The sequence below is a fragment of the Muntiacus reevesi genome, chromosome 5, assembly GCF_963930625.1.
Source record: "Muntiacus reevesi chromosome 5, mMunRee1.1, whole genome shotgun sequence".
In the NCBI taxonomy this organism is placed as follows: Eukaryota; Metazoa; Chordata; class Mammalia; order Artiodactyla; family Cervidae; genus Muntiacus; species Muntiacus reevesi.
Genome location: NC_089253.1, coordinates 66,920,299 through 66,941,541, shown reverse-complemented (window position 1 = coordinate 66,941,541; position 21,243 = coordinate 66,920,299). Strand labels below are relative to the sequence as shown.

The following is a 21,243-nucleotide window of genomic DNA, read 5'->3' as shown; positions in this document are numbered from 1 at the left end:
CAAAGGCAGGCCTTTGCGGAATATGTTCCTAAGAAAGCGTAGGAGATCAATGGTTAGGAAAAAAAAGAAGTAATACAAATATTTCTTGTTCTCTTTACCAAATTTGACATATAGGAATATCTTGTTTTTTCTTTATAGAGTGACTTTCTTGAAGTATGATTTGCATGCAATAGAATATACCCATTTAAAAATGTATAGTTTGAGTTTTGGCAAATGTATAGCCTTGTTGTAATAACCACCCTGATCAACGTATAGAACCTTTTCTTCTCTGCAAGTTCTCTTTTGTGCTCCTTTGTAGTCAGTATCTCCCCGCCAACCCTGTTTGAAGAAACCACCATTTTGTCATTGTGGATTAATTTGCCTGCTCTAAAAGTTCATATCAAGGAGTTATTCAATAAATACTATTTTGAAATATAGACTTCTAAATCCCACCCCAATCCAACTCCTTTTTACTTTTTAGATCATTTCCTAACTAGTCATATTATTAGCTTTATCGTCAAAAAGTACTTCTGGTCCACCTGCTCAGGAAGTTCATTATAAATTTCAAAAATATGTGTTAAGTTCACAAGTGCAGAATGCAACCTAGGAATTGGAAACTTGTGTATGGAACAAACTAGTATATGTCAGATAACATGGTGGCATAGCTACAATATAGGCATGACTTCTTTTCTCCTCTGGAACTTTATTTACCTGTTCTAAGAGTTCAAGTATTGATAGAATCTAGCTTTAAGAAAACTGTTGCCAGTTGAAACTTGCATCCTGAGAGTTTTTCATTTTCTTTTAATAGCCGTGTTCACCTCTCAAGGGCTCTGGTCCAAGAATGATGCAATGATCAGTGCCTCTGCCAAGCAATGGCACTTTGTTGGCTGCTTAACTATTCTTTCATCATTTTGTGACATCATTATCTGCAAGGGTGGCCAAGCATTCATGGAGCAATTTATTAGTAACCATGAATACTCTTTTATTCTTTGGCTCTGATTTGTGACCCTTTTATAACATTAATCTTGGATTTTATGAATTAACTAAGATCAAACTATCAGTATGCATTTTGTTGGTATTATAAATAGCAGAGCCAGCTTAAAACATTTTATATAATAACCCTTTCTACCATTCAACAATTTGAATGGTGCCATCGTCACACTCTACATTGATTTTTATGTAAATGAGTATTTCCTGTTATTTTAGAGAGTATGTTCCTTTATGGAACTAAAGTCCAAAAGTATGAGTCATCATGACTAACTTGTGTCATATTTTTATTACACATTGAGCTTTACTACTTATGTTTTCTATTTGCTCACAGAAATTTTTTACTCTAAATGTATTTCATTTTATATTATAGTTTTGTAACACTAATGAATTCATTTTCACATAACTGACATTCAGGCACTTTATATTATAGAATCTACATTAGATGTTCACTTCATGAGTCAAAGTCAAGAATTTCATTTCCTATCTGACACATGGACGATATTATTAATCTTTGAAAAACACTTATTCTTGTTTCCCTGAGATAGGTATATACATAAACACCTTGAAAATGTAAGTTTAAAACATGAAAAAGAGGTTAGGAGCAAGGGGATAGATTAAGACAGCTTTATAGGATAGAGATGATGAGCATATAAAAAATGAAGACGTGGTATTTAAAGGGGTAAGGGTAAAGAATTGGCAAAAATTGAGTAATGACATGATCCTTCTGAATCCTAAATAGGCTATGAGAAATACACTGATTATATATAGTGATTCTGATGATTACCAAAGACCAAGAGTAAATCCTAAAAAGTAGCCAGAGAAAAAGATAAATTACTTATAGATATGAATTTATAAGAAATTGAAACTTTGAATATCTCAATCCACGATAGAAGCCAAAAGACAGTGGGATAGTACCTCTGAAGTGCAAAGACAAAGTAACCAACAAACCTAGAATTGTATTTGTAGTTAAACTATCATTTAAACACAAGGGAGAAAAGCTACAATCTATGTCTGACAAAAATTTATCAACTTTATCACTGGTGTAGATTCACTAAGAAAATTTTTAAGGATATATTTTATGAAGAAATATAATTATTTCAGGAAAAAGGCCTGATAGGCAAAAATTAACTGTGAGCAAGTAAACTAGCCAATATATATAAGCTAGGTTAAATAATAATCTTGTTTAATAATAATGTTAAATAATAAATGTAAACTCAGTAATAATAATATATGTGGTAGAGTTTATAAAAATAGCATGATACTATTAAAATGGACATTAAAAATATAATTAAGGGGAAGGAAAATATCTTACTCCATCCCCTTCTAGTCATCCTGCTGCACCTAACAGGTCAGACTGTAGGACTGTCATACTCTCATTGAAAGACTGAGACCTAGTTATAGGGCCATAGAACACTTCTCCGACACCATATCTTACCACCACATTCACTAAAGGCCTTCTTTTCTGGAGTTTCTTCAATCTAATCCATCATTATATTTTTAAAAAAATTAGCATACTAAAAGGTAAAAATGCAGTTTAAAGAGACAGAGCAAACATCAGATCCAGATTCAAATATAGCAGAAATGTTGGAATTACCAGATTGTGAATTTAAAGCAACTGTGATTAATATGCTACAGATTCTAATGGGAAAATTATATGCAACAATAAATGGGTAATATAAGCAGAAAGATCTTAAAAAACAAATGTTAGAGATCAAAAACACTGCAATTGAAATGAAGAATATCTTTGATGGATTCATTAGTAGATTGGGCAAGGCTGATGAAAGAATCTCTGAATTTGAGGATGTGTGAATAGAAACTTCCAAAACTAAAAAGCAAAGAGGAAGAAAAGAGTTGAAGAAAGAAGAATATCCAAGAACTTTGAGATAATTACAAAAGATGTAATATGCATAATGGAAATATCAGAAAGAGAAAAAAGTGAAAAAGAAGAAATATTTGAAGTAATAATAATTGGGAATTTCCCACATTAAAGTCAGATAGCAACACACAAATCCAGGAAGCCTGAAAATAGCAAGCAAAATAAATTAGAAAAATTTACACCCTGACATATCATAGTCAGGCCTCTCACATTGCAGCCAGAGTCTTTACCATCTGAGCCACTAGGGAAGCCCCCATATCGTAGTCAAACTACAGGAAATCACAGGTAAAGAAGAAAAGCCTGAGAAGAAACTACAAAGAAAAAAAACCCATCTAACCTACAGCGGAACAAAGATAAGAATTACTTCTGACATCTCAGATACCAGTAAGCAAGAAAAATTAAATATTTCAAGTTTTCAGAGACACAACGCACCAACCTAGAATTCTGTAACCTGAAAAATTAATCCTTCAAAAGTTAGGGAGAAATGAAACAAAATTGAGGGAATTTGTTATCAATAGACTTGTTTACAAGAAATATTGAAAGTTCATTAGAGAGAAGAAAAGCTATATAAATCAGAAGCTTGAAAAAAAAAATCAGAAGCTTGGATCTATATAAATAAACGAGATGACTTACAGAAGAAAAAAGTGACGGTAAAATGAAAACATTTTTAAAAATTTTAATTGATCTAAAAGATAATAATTTGATCAAAATGATAATAGCATAATATGCTCATGTATTAGAAAATGAAATAGCAACAAGGAATTGAAGAGAGGACCTAGGAGTGCTATTTTATTTTAAGATATTTATCCTACCCATGAAGTGGTAGAGTGTTATATGAAAGGGGACTTAGAATAGTTGTAAATATTGTAAATTAGTTGTAAATGTATATTACAAACTCTAAGGACATCTATTTTTTTAAAAAAATAATTGATATGCTGAGAAAAGACAAAATGGAATCACATAAAATACACAATCAAGACAGCAAAAGCAGAAAAAGTGGAAGATAAAAATAGAATCAAAGAGTGAAAGTAATAGAAAATAGTAACAGATACAATAGATATTGCTCCAAATATGTAAGCAATTACTTTAAACATTAATGGCCTAAATATCAATTAAAAGGGTTTGGCAGAGAAGAAAAAAAACATGACAAAACTATGTGTTGTCCTTAAGAAATCCATGTTAAATATAAAGACACATATAGATTAAAAGAATAAATATTTATATGTTAACACTAATCAAAAGAACTCTATAGTAAACACTGAAATGTTAACTTGAGAGCACAGTTAACAGAAAGGAAAATTATCAGTGATAAAATGGGGTATTACATAATGGTAAAAGGGTCAATTGTGAGGAGACATAACAATCCTTAATGTACATGTATCTAACAACAGAACATCAAAATATGTAAGGCATAAACTGGTAGGAATGGTAAAAGAAATAGATGAAGTCACTGTCATAGTTAGAGACTTCCAAACCCTTCTGTCAGAAATGGACAGAACCAGTAGGCAGGAAATCAGGAAGGAAATTCAACAATACTTTCAATCAGCTGGGTTTAATTGAACACCTGTAGATTACTTTATCCAACAATTGTACCATACACATTCTTCTCAAGCCCACATGAAACATTCACTAGATTAACCACATTCTGGGCCACAAAATTATACCTTAACAAACTTAAATCGTGCAATGTGTGCTCTTAGGTCACTTGTTTCAAATTTGGGAGGATATTTTACCCTAGGAACTGTAGCCTGTAGGCTACTCTATCCATGGGATTTCTCCAGTCTAGAAACTGGAGTGGGTTGCCCTTTCCTTCTTCAGGGGATCTGCCCTGGCTCTGGGATTGAACCTAGGTCTCCTGCATTGCAGGCAGATTCTTTACCAACTGAGCCACCAGGGAGCTCATAGGATATATTGGAGTACATATGGTCTTCCCTGATGTCTCAGCTGGTAAAGAATCTGCCTGCAATGCAGGAAACCCTGGTTTGATTCCTGGGCCTGGAAGATCCCCTGGAGAAGGTATAAGCTACCTACCCACTCCAGTATTTTTGGGCTTCTTTGGTGGCTCAGGTGGAAAAGAATCTGCCTGCAATGCAAGAGACTTGGGTTTGACCCCTGAGTTGGGAAGATCCCCTGGAGAAGGGCATGGCAATCTACTTCAGTATTCTTCTGTCCATGGAGAATTCCATGGACAGAGGAGCCTGGAGGACTACAGTCCATGGGGTCGCAAAGAGTTGGACAAGACTGAGCAACTAAGCACAGCATAGGCTTGAATACAGTTTAACATGATACTGATGCTGAGGTTGTGAGATATATACCTAAAACACAAGCACACACAAAGTTTGAAAATGTAAGAAAACTCACTTAAACTATATTCATATTAGACAAAATAGACTTTAAAAATTTATTACAGATAAAAATCCATTACATATAATGGATAAAAAAATACAATTCTAAATTTATATACATCTTCTAGATTCAAAAGTATAGAGCAAATTTTGACAGAACTGGAAGGTGAAATTGACAAATCTGCCATCAGTATAGATGACTTTAATTGATCAAACAGACAGTCCAAACACAAATAGGAAAACCTTAGTAACTAAGTATTGAACTAATTTGAAGCCTGAACTAATAGGTTCCTGTATCCGGCTGTGAAAAATACACATTCTTGTCAAGTTCACATAGAAAATTTAGAAACATTGATCTTGTATTAATCAATAAAGATGGCTTCAACATATTATATAGAATTTTTAATCAGAACACATTGTAGGCATTAAGCATATAGTTCCCAGTGAATGAATGCATTTAATCATTTCATTATTATATAAATTCATCAAGAAAATAGAATAAGAAAACATTGCCAACTAAAATTATGAATCTTTCATTAATCCAATAAAATTGTATTGGGTACTCATCTACTGAGAAATAGGTTTGTATCTCTGAGAAAACCACAATTCTTATTCTTGAAGAGTTTCTTTACATTCTCTTAAATTGGTGGTGGGAATAGAAGAGTCAACAGCAATATAAAGTTAAATATATAACATGCTAAGTCTTTATCTGAGGGCACATATCTTTTTTTGAATTTTGTCAATAGAAGGCCAGAGGAGGCCAGGAAACAAAGTCAAAAAAGGACAGTACAAATAAAGAAAACTTATAGATCATTCTCACTAGGAAACATAAGCCTAAAAATTTTAAAATAACAGGCCAAACTAGCTATTTATAAAAACAATAACTTATAGTAGCCAAATCAAGTTTCTTCCACAAATGTAAGCGAAACTTGGCATTAAAAATTAATTAATATAATTTACTACGTTAACCTATGAAGGGAGGAAAAACATGCTCATTTCAATGTATTTGGAGAAAACAGTTGGTAGCATTTAGTATCCATCTAGATTAATATTTTCAGCATAGTTGAAGCAGACTCCCTTAATCTGATAAAAAAAAAGCCTACAAATTTCTTTAAACAACAGTACACATAATGGTGGTTCACTTTAGGTCAGGATTCATGTTGAGGTTTGACAGAAAACAACAGAATTATGTAAAGCAATTATTCTTCAACTAAAAAATAAATAAATAAAAAGACTGTCAGTTATTTGACATATTTTTGAAGGATCTAGCCAGCTCAGTATGATAAGAAAAAGAAATAATCACTTAAAGAATTGGAAAGAGAAAATTCCAGCTGACAGATGAAAAGATGTTCAGCATGACTAATTACTAGAGAAATACAAATCAAAATTACATATGAGGTATCACCTCACACCAGTCAAAATGACCATCATCAAAAAAGTCTGCAAATAACAAATGCTGGAGAGGGTATGGAGAAAAAGGTACCACTGTTGGTAGGGATGTAAATTGGTACAGCCATTATGGTGAAGAGTCTGGAGGTTCTTTAAAAATACTAAAGTTATCATCAATTCAGTTCAGTTCAGTCGCTCAGTCGCATCCGACTCTTTGCGACCCCATGAATTGCAGCGCGCCAGGCCTCCATGTCCATCACAAACTCCCGGAGTTTACTCAAACTCATGCCCATTGAGTTGGTGATGCCATCCAGCCATCTCATCCTCTGTCGTCCCCTTCTCCTCCTGCCCCCAATCCCTCCCAGCATCAGGGTCTTTTCCAACGAGTCAACTCTTCGCATGAGATGGCCCAAGTATTGGAGTTTCAGCTTCAGCATCAGTCCTTCCAATGAACACTCAGGGTGGATCTCTTTTAGGATGGACTGGTTGGATCTCCTTACAGTCCAAGGGACTCTCAAGAGTCTTCTCCAACACCACAATTCAAAAGCATCAATTTTTCGGTGCTCAGCTTTCTTCACAGTCCAACTCTCACATCCATACATGACTACTGGAAAAACCATAGCCTTGACTAGATGGACCTTTGTTAGCAAAGTAATGTCTCTGCTTTTTAATATGCTATCTAGGTTGGTCATAGCGTTCCTTCCAAGGAGTAAGTGTCTTTTAATTTCATGGCTGCAATCACCATCTGCAGTGATTTTGGAGCCCCCAAAAATAAAGTCAGCCACTGTTTCCACTGTTTCCCTATCTATTTCCCATGAAGTTATCATATGATCCTGCAAATCCCACTTCTGGGCGTATATACAGAGAAAACAATTCAAAAAGATATAGACATCTCAGTACTCATAGCAGCACCAAGACATGGAAGCAACCTAAATGTCCACTGACGAATGGATAAGTAAGATGTGCTGTGTATATACAGTGGAATATTGCTCAACCATAATAAGGAATGAAATAATGCCATTTAGAACAACATGGATGGACCTAGATATTATCATCTTAAGTAAGTCAGAGAAAGACAGATATCATGTGATATCACATATGTGAAATCTAAAAATGTGAAACACGTGAACTTATTTACAAAACAGAAATAGACTTATAGACAATAAAATTATGGTTAAGAGTGGATAGTGAGGGTGGGGGAGTAAAGTAGGAATTCAGGGTTACACACTACTATACATAAAGTAGATAACCAACAAGGATCTACTGTATAGTGTAGGAAGTTATAATCAATATCTTGTAATAACCAATAATGAAAAGTAATCTGAAAAAATATATATGTATGTGTATAACCCACTCCAGTATTCTTGCCTGGAGAATTCCGTAGACAGAGGAGCATGGCAGATTGCAGTCCATGGGGTTGCAAAGAGTCGGACATGACTGACCTACGGTACACTATTACTACTGTATACATATATACCCCTATGTAACTGAATCACTTTGCCGTATACCTGGAATTCACACAATATTGTAAATTAACTATAATTCAATAAAAGTATTTATTTATTAAATAAAAAGACATAATTGAACTGCCAATGTCTGAAGACAAGATGATTTGGTCATAAAATGCAAGAAAATCTACAGATGATTAAATATTAATGAGTTCAGTCTGATGCAAATAGCCAACTCATTGGAAAAGTCCCTGATGCTGGGAAAGATTGACGGCAGAAAGAGAAGAGGGCCTGAGAGGATGAGATGGCTGGAGGACATCACCGATGCAATGGATATGAGCTTGGACAAACTTCGGGAGATGGTGAGGGACAGGGAGGCTGGCGTGCTGCAGTCCACGGGATCACAAAGGGTCAGACATGACTGGGTGACCGAGCAGAAAAGAATCCTAGAAATAGGGTAGACTCGTGGAAATCAATTGCCTTTTATATAACAAAAAGCAAATGGGAAGCTTAATTTAAACAGAGATACTAATTACAGTGATATTCAAAGGAAAATCTACCAAGTTATATATATGGTGGAAACATTATTGAAAAAAATTTATAAGATTTAAATTAATAGAGAACTCCAACATGCTCATGTAGAGAAAGATTCCATATCAAAAGCATGTCAGTTCTCCCTAGTTATAAATTCAATCCAATTCTAATAATATTGGAGCAGGTTTTTTTTCTGTGACTTGACAAACTTATTCTAATATACAGATTATTAGAGAAGTAAAATAGTGGAAATAAATTTAGGGAATATAGTAAGTGGCAGGGTCTTGCCTTTTCCAATATTATCTATTTGTGAAGATAAACAACATTTTTCCCTTGGGAAACATAGGACGTCTTTATGACTTCTGAACACTTGAAGCACAAACTAATAAAAGAGGAAATTGGTAAAGGTGGCTATGTAAAATTAGAAACTTCTAATCATCAAAAGCTACCTTTTAAAGAAAAACTACAGCCTAGCCGATGATACTGGACAACACAATGAATATAACAAAGGAAACTTTTAAATCATACAAACTAATTGAAAAACATACCAAGATAATGAACAGATAATTCACAGAAGGAGCTTCCCTGGTGGCTCAGTAGTAAAGAATCTGCCTGCCAATGCAGGAGATGTGGGTTTGATCCCTGAGTCGGGAAGATCCTCTGGAGAAGAAAATGGCAACCCACTCCAGTATTCTTGCCTGGTAAATCCCATGAATAGAGGAGCCTGGTGGGCTACAGTCCATGGGGTTGCAAAGAGTTGAACACAACTTAGCGAGTACAACAACAACAATTCACAGAAAAGGCCAGAAATGGCAACTTAACTGGTCAAATACATGTGAGAAGATCTGAACTTTTACTAGTTAGCAGTGAAATAACCAAAACTATGAGACAATGTTTTATACCTATGAGGTTGGTAAAGATGAAAAAATCTGAGTTTCAGATACTGACAAGGATGAGAGTTAGGTACTGAGGATGTACAAGCCCCTGAAGGGAAGGTTGCCACCACTGTGGAAAAGCAATTTGCCAGTATTTAAATGAAATACAGCAGTGAATACGAATGCATGTAGCTATTGCATCAACATTATTAGATTTCTCAAACAATGAAGTGCAAAAAGCTTTTTTTAGTAAAATACAGTATACCATTTATATAATATCTATAACCAAAATTGATAAAGTATAAATCAAGAAGTACATACAAATAAACATTACTAAATTTAGATATTACTGGTAAGGTGGAATGTACATGGCATTTTATTTTGTTTTTGTCAGGTGGCGAATAAGGAGCACAATTTGCTGTTTTATTTATAAATTTTGCATGACTTTATTTCAGCAAAATTTTCCTAAAATATAATAATTTATTAATCCATTAAGAACATATTGCCTATGTTAAGTATTCATGCTATTGGTAAAGACAGCGGAGATGACTCTTCATCATGGAATAGCCATTATAAAATTAATAATTACTCTGTATGTTTACTGTTCTAATGTGAAGTTTCATTATTTGCCTTCTTCATTTAAGAAATATTTATGAAATGCCTTCTATATGAGAAGTGTTAGGCTAGAGTATAACCATAACATCTTGATTACAGATTCAAGTATTTGAAAATATTGAAGGACTTTCATTTATGAAATTCAAAGAAGATTCCCTGGCAGACACTAATTACTATAATAAATGGAGATGACTTTAATACAACAAGTGATTGAGGCTGACAATTTGTAATTAACAAATAATATAAATATCATTGATATTTTAAATCTTAAAAGGAAAAATTAAATGGAGCTATACGAATAAAAGCATTTTTAATTTATTAATCTACTACTCATGTCTAGCACTGGGTAAAATTTGTAATATAAAATGGCTATATATCCAAATAGTAACTCAAATACATTTTTATGCCCACTCATTAAACTAAAGGACAGAAATAATGGATTATGCTTCTTAATCTAGAGAATCCATATTTGTATTATATTATTTGAAACAGTTGCATGTAAAGAACATTTTAATAGAATCCATTTCTTTTTCATTGTTTCTTTACAAAATATGCAGTTTATACTATGCAAATGTGTTCTCTACTCCGGGTCATATTTTCTGACATATCAATAGGTTTAAGTTATTATATTAAGTAGTGGAATTTCTTTGGCTTGGCCACTGCCCACAAACTTGAACAAATCTTTAAATATTTCTTCTGGATTCTGAGGGGGAAATTTACATTTCTTGTGTCTTTTCTATTTAGTGCTCTGAAAAAGTCAAACAAAAAAAGGAAGAGGGGGAAAAAAGCAGACAGCCAAGGGAAAAATCAAGTGCTTCTTTTTCATTTGACAAACAGACAGCTCGATGGTGAAAGAAAGTCAAAGTGTTCGACTCTCAGCTGTATGCAACTCTGCGACACCATGGACTGTAGCCCGCCAGGCTTCTCTGTCCATGGGATTTCCCAGGCAAGAATACTGGAGTGGGTTGCCATTCCCTTCTCCAGGGGATCATCCCAACCCAGGAATCAAACCTGGGTTTCCTGCGTTGCAGAGAGATTATTTACAGTCTGAGCTACCAGGGAAGCCCACTCCAGTATACTTGGAGAATTCTGTGGACAGTTAGATGGTACATATTCACAAACCACAGGGTCAGGAGCCCTGTACTTAAAAGCACATAGACTATCAGTTATATTTATACAGAGGCGATGTGTAGGACTGAATCAATTGTCTGAACAATTCTGCCTAAATCATTTTTGCAAGTGTAGATTTTGTTTCACATGTTACTAAAATTTGTTTTATTGGATGGTTTTCTAATCCTCCATTCTCCTTTGCCTAAAGTGGTACAGACAAGGTACAGAAAAGGCATTGCATGAATTAAGAAAGTTTCTAAAAGTAGCCACCACATATTAATAATTGAATGATAGAAAGGCTATGTATATTAAATATTCACTATCATTGTATCATCACCAATGTCTGATCAGTACTGTCCAATAGTATTAATAGTTATTCAATTTATGTTATTAATTTCAGCACCTAGAAAGCAGGTAAGTACAATTTTTCTGTGGACTCTTTTTTAATTATATGAAAATTTCTAAGTAGGGAAAAGATAATTACTGAGAAAGTAATATATCATTAAAGGATAAATGCATGAACATTTCTGTCTTCTCAATGGTGATGTGTAGTAATTGTTTTAAATTTGCTAGTTAAGATTACATAGTAATTCATAGGTAAAAATTCTGCAGGTAAAATATTACATTTATCTTTAAACCTTTTGTGTTACTATTTAATTAAATACTGCATATACTAAGGTACCATCCTGCAGCATGTTAAAAATATAAGCAAGCTATTAGGTCATTCACCCATACATTCATGCATTTATCAAATGTGTATTGATCACTTACTGTGTGTAAAGCATTCAGCCAGTTTCTGTCTGGATTCTTTCTGCAGTTGGAAGTATTATCTATGCTTCTACAACCCCTAACCCAATATATCATGATAAATAACTAACAGATTTGTATAACAATATCTTTGTGATTAGAGCATTAGAGATACCCAGTGAAAATTCTATTGGGGAAAAAAAGGAGTTACATGACCGCACTGAAGTTTTTGTGTTCATTGTTTATAATGATGACTTCTTTATCTAATAAACAAAAGAAATTATACTGAAATTGCATCATTTGAATTACAATCCCCACTATATCTGAAAGAAAGAGGAAGCTGTGAATAGAGCCTGAGGACCATTATTATTAGCAGAGATTTAGACTCTCAAAATTTCCAACACACTGGTTTGGCTTTTAGTGATGAGAAAAGAGCAATTCATAGCTTTTAATTCGTTTAGGCTGTTTGGGAATAGTTTTAACAAACGAATTCTTTTAGCTCAGCGAGTAATACTACGTGTGTGCTAGTCACTCAGTCATGTCCAGCTCTTTGTGACCCCATGGAAAAGTGAGCAGTTTATATCTCTCACTTTGGGACAGATTCCTTCCTTTCCAGGGGCTGCCTGCATACCTATAAATTTTCTGGTTGAGGATAGGGTGATGGCTACTTTGGGTTTCTAGGGGTCAGTTCAGTTCAGTTCAGTTGCTCAGCCATGTCCGACTCTTTGCAACCCCATGGACTGCAGCATGCCAGGCTTCCCTGTCCATCACCAACTCCTGGAGCTTGTTCACACTCATGTCCATTGAGATGGTGATGCCATTCAGCCATCTCATTCTCTGTCATCCCCTTCTTCTGCCTTCAATCTTTCCCAGCATCAGGGTCTTTTCAAATGAGTCAGTACTTCACATCAAGTGGCCTAAGTATTGGAGTTTCAGCTTCAGCATCAATCTTCAGGACTGATTTCCTTTCAGATGGACTGGTTTGATTTCCTTGCAGGCCAAGGAACTCTCAAGAGTCTTCTGCAACACCACAGTTCAAAAGCATCAATTCTTCGGTGCTCAGCTCTCTATATAGTCCAACTCTCACATCCATACATGACTTCTGGAAAAAACATAGCTTGACTAGACGGACCTTTGTTAGCAAAGTAATGTCTCTGCTTTTTAATATGCTGTCTAGGTTAGTCATAGCTTTTCTTCTAGGGAGCAAGTGTCTTTAATTTCATGACTGCAGTCACCATCTGCAGTGATTTTGGAGCCCCCCAAAATAAAGTCTGTCACTGTTTCCATTGTTTTCCCATCTATTTGCTGTGAAGTGATGGGACCGGATGCCATAATCCTCGTTTTTTGAATGTTGAGTTTTAAGCCAGCTTTTTCACTCTCCTCTTTCACTTTCATCGAGGGCTCTGCCATCCCCTTTGACTGAGCAGAAGGAGGTAAGTATGGACATTCTAGCCTTAGTAAACTACTCAACACCTCCCTCCCTCAGAGATCATTTCCTATATCTTGGAACAGTTTAGCATAATGATTAGGAGTAAGTGTTGTCTATCTACCTATATATGTCTGTATCTCTCTATCTATCTCTCTATCTATCTATCTTCTATTTATCTAAATTGAATACCTGCTATGTGTTAGGGCTTCTTCTAGGCACTGAAAATATAGTCATGGATAAAAAATAACAAACTTTTCTGCCCTTAGAAGTTTTTGCATTCTAGTTTATATTAGTTGACATTCTACTTGATGATTTTAGAAATTTATTAAATTTCTTTCCTATTCCTCAGTTTTCTCAGCTATAATAAAACAGAGGTAATTGCAACTACTGCTTCCTAGGTAGTTGGAGAGACTCAGGCAGCTTATATATATGAAGCACTTAGGCCTGACACCATAAGGTTTAGCTGTTCTTAGTATACAGAGAACATTGCCTAGATAACAACATCTGTGGACATTTTACTGTTGAGGGTAGAAAGGGAACTAATTTTGTCTCACTTTTTTATATTTTTTGCTAGAGCAAGGAGTGAATGAAAGGAATTTCCTGATAGAGGCAAGCTCTTTTTGCATCAGCTGTTCACAGATTTATTCACTCTTTCATACATGAATTTGTTTATTCATTCTCTCACTTAAGATACATTTATTGAACAGTTTCAGGCGTTATGCTGAGATTCACTAGATAATAAAATCTGATTCCTGCTTAAGGAAGCTCAGAATCTAGCAAGGACAACAGAGAAATATATGCACTATTGTAATAATCTATGATAATTGCAGTGATTTTAAAAGTATAGACAAGATGCTATTTTCTCTGCAAGTGCTTATCAAATAAGGCTGTACCCATAGTTGTTCTTTGCACTTCTAAAACTTTAGCCTGTATGGTATATACTAGAGTAATTTTTTTTTTTAAGAAAGGTTTGTTTCATTTATTTACCATAATTGAGAATTAACTGCTTCTTGTAAATTTTCCAGATGTGTTAAAAGAAGTTTTAATCTGTTTTTTGAAGCCATTCTGAAATAAAACAAATCGCTTACTTTGTTCTGTCACTGAAGACAAGTTGATTTTGGTAACTTGTGGTCATCATAATGAACTTTAGCTTTCAAAGGGCATTGAATCTGTTGGACTTTTGAATCTATTGAACTCTTCCATGAGTAACTTCTGAGAAGATCTCATGCCATCTCCCACTTTCCCATGCCCTTTATGTATCTTTGATTAAGAGGACATTTTCTTCTTCCTTCCTTCAAAGATGCATAATGGTGATTTGATATTGCTGGATAATTGACTGAAGAAATATATAGTTTGTAGTAGTTAGATTTTTGAAAATGTGACTATATGTATATTTGTATTTTTTCTGTAAATTAGGATCAGATTTTAAATACTGGAAATAAGACATCAAACTTGAGCCTGACAACAGTAGAGTTGATAAAAGTGCCTTTGGACCTGTGGAAGATTTTTGAAAGATTGTCTTTGCTAGTCTATAATAGTAACTAAAGAACACTATTCTAGTTTAATGATCAAGAAGAGAGAAATGTCATTGTGTAATATTAATGCATAATGTCATAAAATAAATTTCATCACTGTTTTCTATATTCAATGATTATTCTATGATTTGTCTATCTGAATATGTCAGTGAACTTGAGTGCAACTTAGTGGAATTGACTAGTAGCCTTTAAGAAGCTAGCAAATGAAAGCAGTTAAATGAATCAGTTGATAAAGGTCCTCACCTTGATATAGCCATTGTCTAATCTTATAATTTGTACATCCAGGGACATATCAGAGGGAATCCAGTTGTTAAAGAACAAACTGAAACATAATTGAAAGTGACAAGTGATCAACTGCAGATTGGGACATTAAATAGAAAACCACTTGGTTCAGAACCTGCCTAAAATATGATATACACCTATTTCTAGATTTTACATGAAACTTCAGAAGTCATTGATAGCAAAGATAGAAGTAATTGTGAGAATTCAAAATTTTATTCACAATGCACTTAATTAGTATTTCTTCCATTTTTTCTTGACTTTCTTTGTATTTTCAAACAGGAGTTGGGAGAAACAGAATTACAAGATGAAAAAATGTAACCGTTATATGAAATTTGTAAACCACATAAAATCATAAAGTATAGCTTCATCCTTAAGATCAGAGGCCAAAATGTGTGCCAAGGTGCCATTTAGTTGTGTATTTTTTTCAATTAAATTTTAAAATGACATTTAGGATGTTAACTCTCAAAATCTTTGCTTATTTATGTTGATCTCATTCTTTTGAAAATGTTTTTACCCTTTAAAAATTATATTGTTTACTGGTAACTCATTACATTACACTCGAAAAAGGGAATCATTTTCTCTGCACTATCTTACTGATCTCTGTGTAATTTAAAACAAGTACATTTTAATTTTCTTAGCTTTCCTCAGTGAATGTGACACACAAGTGATGTAAATAATGTGTAATTTCCTGTAAGTATTTGCCGCTGCTGCTGTTTAGTTGCTAAGTTGTGTCTGACCCTTCAAGACTCCTTGGACGGCAGCCCACCAGGCTCCTCTGTCCTTGGGATTTCCCAGGCAGGAATACTGGAGTGGGCTGCCATTCCCTTCTCCAGGGGATCTTCTAACCCAGGGATCAAACTCACGTCTTCTGCACCGCAGGCAGATTTTTTACTGCTGAGCCACTTGGGAAGTCCAACCATCCATGCACTTGCATTTTATTTGCCCACAATTTTTAATACATTAGCAATAAATGTACACTGTGGAAAGAAATAATATTATAAAAAGCAAAAATCATCTGTAACCCTACCATCCATAGACAACCTTGGCCAATAACTTAGTTTATATCATTTCAGATTAGTTTATTATTGTTATTTACAAGTCTGTGTCATCTGTTTCTGTCTTCTTAAAGCTGTACCTCTATATTCATATACATATATTAATCTACCTTTATCTAGAAAATAGGATTATACTCTACATATTACTTGTCACTTGTTTTTAAATTAAATTGTATTATGTAATCTCATCTACATTTGTATCTATGAATGTTTGTTTGCAGGATGTTTCTTAGAAGATATATGATTTTTTTTTAACCATTTCTTTACTTTTGGACATTCATATCCTGTTCTTTCTTATTATAAGGGCCATATTATAAAATGTAATTTTCAAATAGTTTAAAAAATGAACTTTTCTGAATTTCCAGTAGATTTGTTTGGTCTAGTGGAATGTACACATGCTGTCCTGACAGGTGTGGCCAACTTGCCCTCCTAGGACTGTGTCTGTACTCACCCTTTCTGCAAATTCTTGCACCCAAGTATTAGAATATTTTCTTAAATTGAGAGTTGAAAAAATGATAACTATGCTTGATTTCTCTGGAAAGGGATGAAATGTTACCAATATTTATGTAGACTTTTTTATTGTTCACGAAAAGGCTAGCCATTGTTACTAACAACTATTTGGTTGGACCAAACCATTCCATTAGGTTAGTGGCAAATTCCTCTTTGTTTTTAAATGTTAAAAGGCCCAGGACTGTATCTTTGGAACATGGCTATAGTATTGAGTCCAGAATTATTTACTATAAGACTTTTTTTATAATGGCTTTTACATTGACAATAAGGATAAAATCTCCAATGAGTCTTTAGATCATAGTCTAAAAGCAGAAATGTTGTGTTTGTAAGAATACCAAAAGAATGGTTTTGCTGAATTTGCTCCACTAACTCGTGTCAGCAGCATCCCAAACTCCAGTAGCTGGCAGTAGCTTTGTTGAAGACAAACTGCATCTGTAATCAGTGTGACAAGACCACAGGTCATCACTTCCACCAAGTTATGCAAAAAGCATAACTTGAATAATATTAAAACCATCATTGAGAGAGCAAAGTCATCAACAAGAATACTTTTGAAATAAATTGAAAAAAATTAGACTTCAGGTATTGCAGCAAAATTTTGCATTTGGCCAAAGTTTTGCAGTGAGATAGAGATTTTGAAATATTGAAAGTGAAAGGAGGTGAAGTCACACCGTCGTGTCCGACTCTTTGCGACCCCATGGACTGTAGCCCAACATCCTCCGTCCATGGAATTCTCTAGGCAAGAATACTGGAGTGGGTTGCCATTTCCTTCTCCAGGGGATCTTCCCGACCCAGGGATTGAACCCGGGTCTCCTGCATTACAGGCAGATGTTTTAATCTCTGAGCCACCAGGGAAGCTTGAAATATTGGAAATGAGATTAATTTCATGGATGATTGACCTGGGGGAAAAAATTTAATAAGCATGTTTCTCTTCTCCCAAGCCAGAAGGTCTGAAAGTTACTTTTCATCTATTCTTCTGCCTATATAATGAGGATAGTTCTCCCCTACATGGAGGACTCCTAGAATTGATAGTTATATGCTGGTGGTATCTCATGACTACTTGGAATGAAGTTTAGATAAGACCTCCTCAGTAGTTGTAGCTGCAGATAATAAGACAGAAATGCACTTTGGTTGTGAACTGCTCATTGGTCCACTCTTTGGGCTACATCATCTAAATCAGATCATAGACCAGTACATTTGTGATCACAAAATCCCCTACCAATGGTTGCAGACAGTGTATTAAGTACATATTGTCTAGCATACTGCTGGTGTCATTTGAACTCAAGATCAAAATTTCTGTTGGATTTTTACCCTGCTCTTCCTCCCTATTCCTCCTCCTTTATCTTGTAACTTCTAGAGTTTGAATGTGTAATATGTGCTATTTCTGCTTTATTGACTATGCCAAAACCTTTAACTGTGGGGATCACAATAAACTGTGGAAAATCTGAGGGAGATAGGAATACTAGACCACCTACCTGACTCTTGAGAAATCTGTATGCAGCTCAGGAAGCAACAGTTAGAACTGGACATGGAACAACAGACTGGTTCCAAATAGGAAAAGGAGTATGTTAGGGCTGTATATTGTCACCCTGCTTATTTAACTTATATGCAGAGGACATCATGAGAAACACTGGGCTGGGGGAAGCACATGCTGGAGTCAAGATTGCTGGGAGAAATATCAATAACCTCAGATATGCAAATGACACCACCCTTATGGCAGAAAGTGAAGAGGAACTAAAAAGCCTCTTGATGAAAGTGAAAGAGGAGAGTGAAGAAATTGGCTTAAAGCTCAACATTTAGAAAATTAAGATCAGGTTATCTGGTCCCATCACTTCATGGCAAATAGATGGGGAAACAGTGGAAACAGTGTCTGACTTTATTTTCTGGTCTCCAAAATCACTGCAGATGGTGACTGCAACCATGAAATTAAAAGACACTTGCTCCTTGGAAGGAAAGTTATGACCAACCTATACAGCATATTAAAAAGCAGAGACATTACTTTGCCAACAAAGGTCCGTCTAGTCAAGGCTATGGTTTTTCCAGTAGTCATGTGTGGATGTGAGAGTTGGACTATAAGTAAAGCTGAGTGCTGAAGAATTGATGCTTTTGAACTGTTGTGCTGGAGAAAACCTTAGAGTCCCTTGAACTGCAAGGAGATCCAACCAGTCCATCCTAAGGGAGATCAGTCCTGGGTGTTCATTGGAAGGACTGATGCTGAAGCTGAAACTCCAATATTTTGGCCACCTGATGTGAAGAGCTGACTCATTGGAAAAGACCCTGATGCTGGGAAAGATTGAGGGCAGGAGGAGAAGGGGACAACAGATGATGAGATAGTTTGATGGCATCAGTGACTCAATGGACATGGGTTTGGGTAGACTCCAGGAGTTTGTGATGGACAGGGAGGCCTGGCGTGCTGCAGTTCATGGGGTTGCAAAGAGTTGGACAAGACTGAGCAACTGAACTGAACTGAATACAGGATATATGTATGTGTGCACATGTGCATTTTTGTGTAGTCCCAATTTTGAAAAAGAAAAAATATATACAAAAAGCTTTGAAAAAATCATCTCATTTAAATATTTTGACTTATCACTTGACATTTGAATTGTCAATAAATTTTATTTTATACTTTATTGTATAAAATGGATATTACTACTTTTGTTAAGTACACATTTAGCCTAAAATTTTAGCTCAGTGCCTATGAATTGTTCTTTAATTGGCTTGGTCTGTAAATTGTATTTGTATTAGATGAGCTGAATAATTAATTTAAAAAATTCTAGCTTTAATTGATCCAGTATGTAACAAGTTTTATGTGACTTAGAGAAGTTTTCTTCACTTATACATGCAGTTGCATCTGCACACTTCCAATATGCATGAATTTCATATACCATAGTTTAGTTAAGCATCAGTCCTCTAAAAAATGTTTCATATATTAGTTATTATGGTATATTAACTGTAAATAATTATATAAAATGTAGATTTTATATAATTTTGCAGCTGGCTCTTCAGTCCACAAATTACTAAATAAATAATCATTGCACATCATGATCAGTGACCAATCATGTCTCTTCTTTCAATCTGTGGTAACTGGTCAGTGCACATTCATTAATTATTTCATTCACAAAGAAGCTTGTAGTTATGTAACATCTTTGTCAGTGATAAACTCATTTGGCATTTATGAATATGAATATTCAAAAAACAATGATTGTTGAAATGATGGAAAGAAAATGTTTTGGGAGTGGAATTTCAATTAAACATTTCTTCTTACAAACAAACTAGTTGATCAGAGCTACCATTTGCATATATATATGCAGGCAGAGCAATTTAAGGTGAAATTTAGCATAAATGAGGACACTAGTTGTGATGAATAGGTAAAGATGTCCTAGCTTGAGTGATGTTGACAAAAACTTTACCTTAAAGAGTTCTCAGATATATTTCATGCCGATGAAAGCACAAACATGCAAATGACGTAAGTAGGTTGATCCATGCTTAGAAAAAGAGTATGACAGTTCTCAATATGTAGAAAAGATGCTTGTTCTATATGGAAATTTATAGAGTAAGAAGGTAAACACTATTTAAGATAATGCTTTTTAACAAAATAATTTAATTCTCAAGGTTTCTAATATTAAACTATAATTTATTGTTAGTTTTAGTATATTCTATATATTTCCCTTTACATTTTTAACTGTTGAAAGTTTTAATAGTCTCATCTTTACTTCTTCTTTGATGCTCTTCCTTTCTTTATGTAGGTCCAAGTTTCTTACCTATATTATTTTTCTCTTCTCTACAAAACTTTTAAAATTTCTTCAAGTCAGGTTTACAGGCAACACATCTTTTCAATTTGTGTGTGTCTTACACATCTTTATTTCTCCCTCACTTTTGAGGGATGATTGTGCAGAGTAGATAATGCTAGGTTGGTGGGTTTTTTTCTCTCAACACTAAGTATTTCATGCAATTCTCTTCTTGTTTACATTTTTCTGAAGAGAAATTGGATGTCATTAGTTAGTAACTGTATGCTCAGTGTCTTTAATTTTGGTTTCTCTTTTGGAATTTTTTCTTTAGTTCTCTGTAGTTTGAAAAAGATATACCTCAGTGTAATGGATTTTGTTGCTGTTTCCAATATTTCTTCTCCCTCTGATATTCCTATTATGTGTATTTTGCTACTTTTTCAGTTTTCTCACAGTCCTTGTGTTTTGTTTTTCTTTTCACATCCATACGTGACTACTGGAACAATCATGGCTTTGACTAGACAGACCTTTGTTGGCCTCCTATAGCTGAGATTCCCTGTATTTGCCTGCTTCTCCCATCTTAGGGACAGCTGCTTGCCTTGTGTCCCCCACTTAGGGATGCAGGGAAAGTTGTTTTTTTCATTCTGTTCCACATTTTATTTTTTGTTATGATGGAGTGCTGACTCCAAGCTCTTTACTTGGTAGAACCAGGACTTAAAAGTCAAGTTTTTAATGTTTTGAGAAAAAATTTCAGATTGTGAAACAATCATAATTTCCCCCACTGGTTATTAAGATCACTTTA

The 21,243-nt window shown here is 34.6% G+C and overlaps 1 protein-coding gene across 1 annotated transcript in view; it reads left to right on the top strand.

Moving 5' to 3' along the window:
* Positions 1 to 21,243, top strand: part of USH2A (usherin) — a 905,205-nt gene that overhangs the window by 103,515 nt on the left and 780,447 nt on the right. The window lies entirely within an intron of this gene.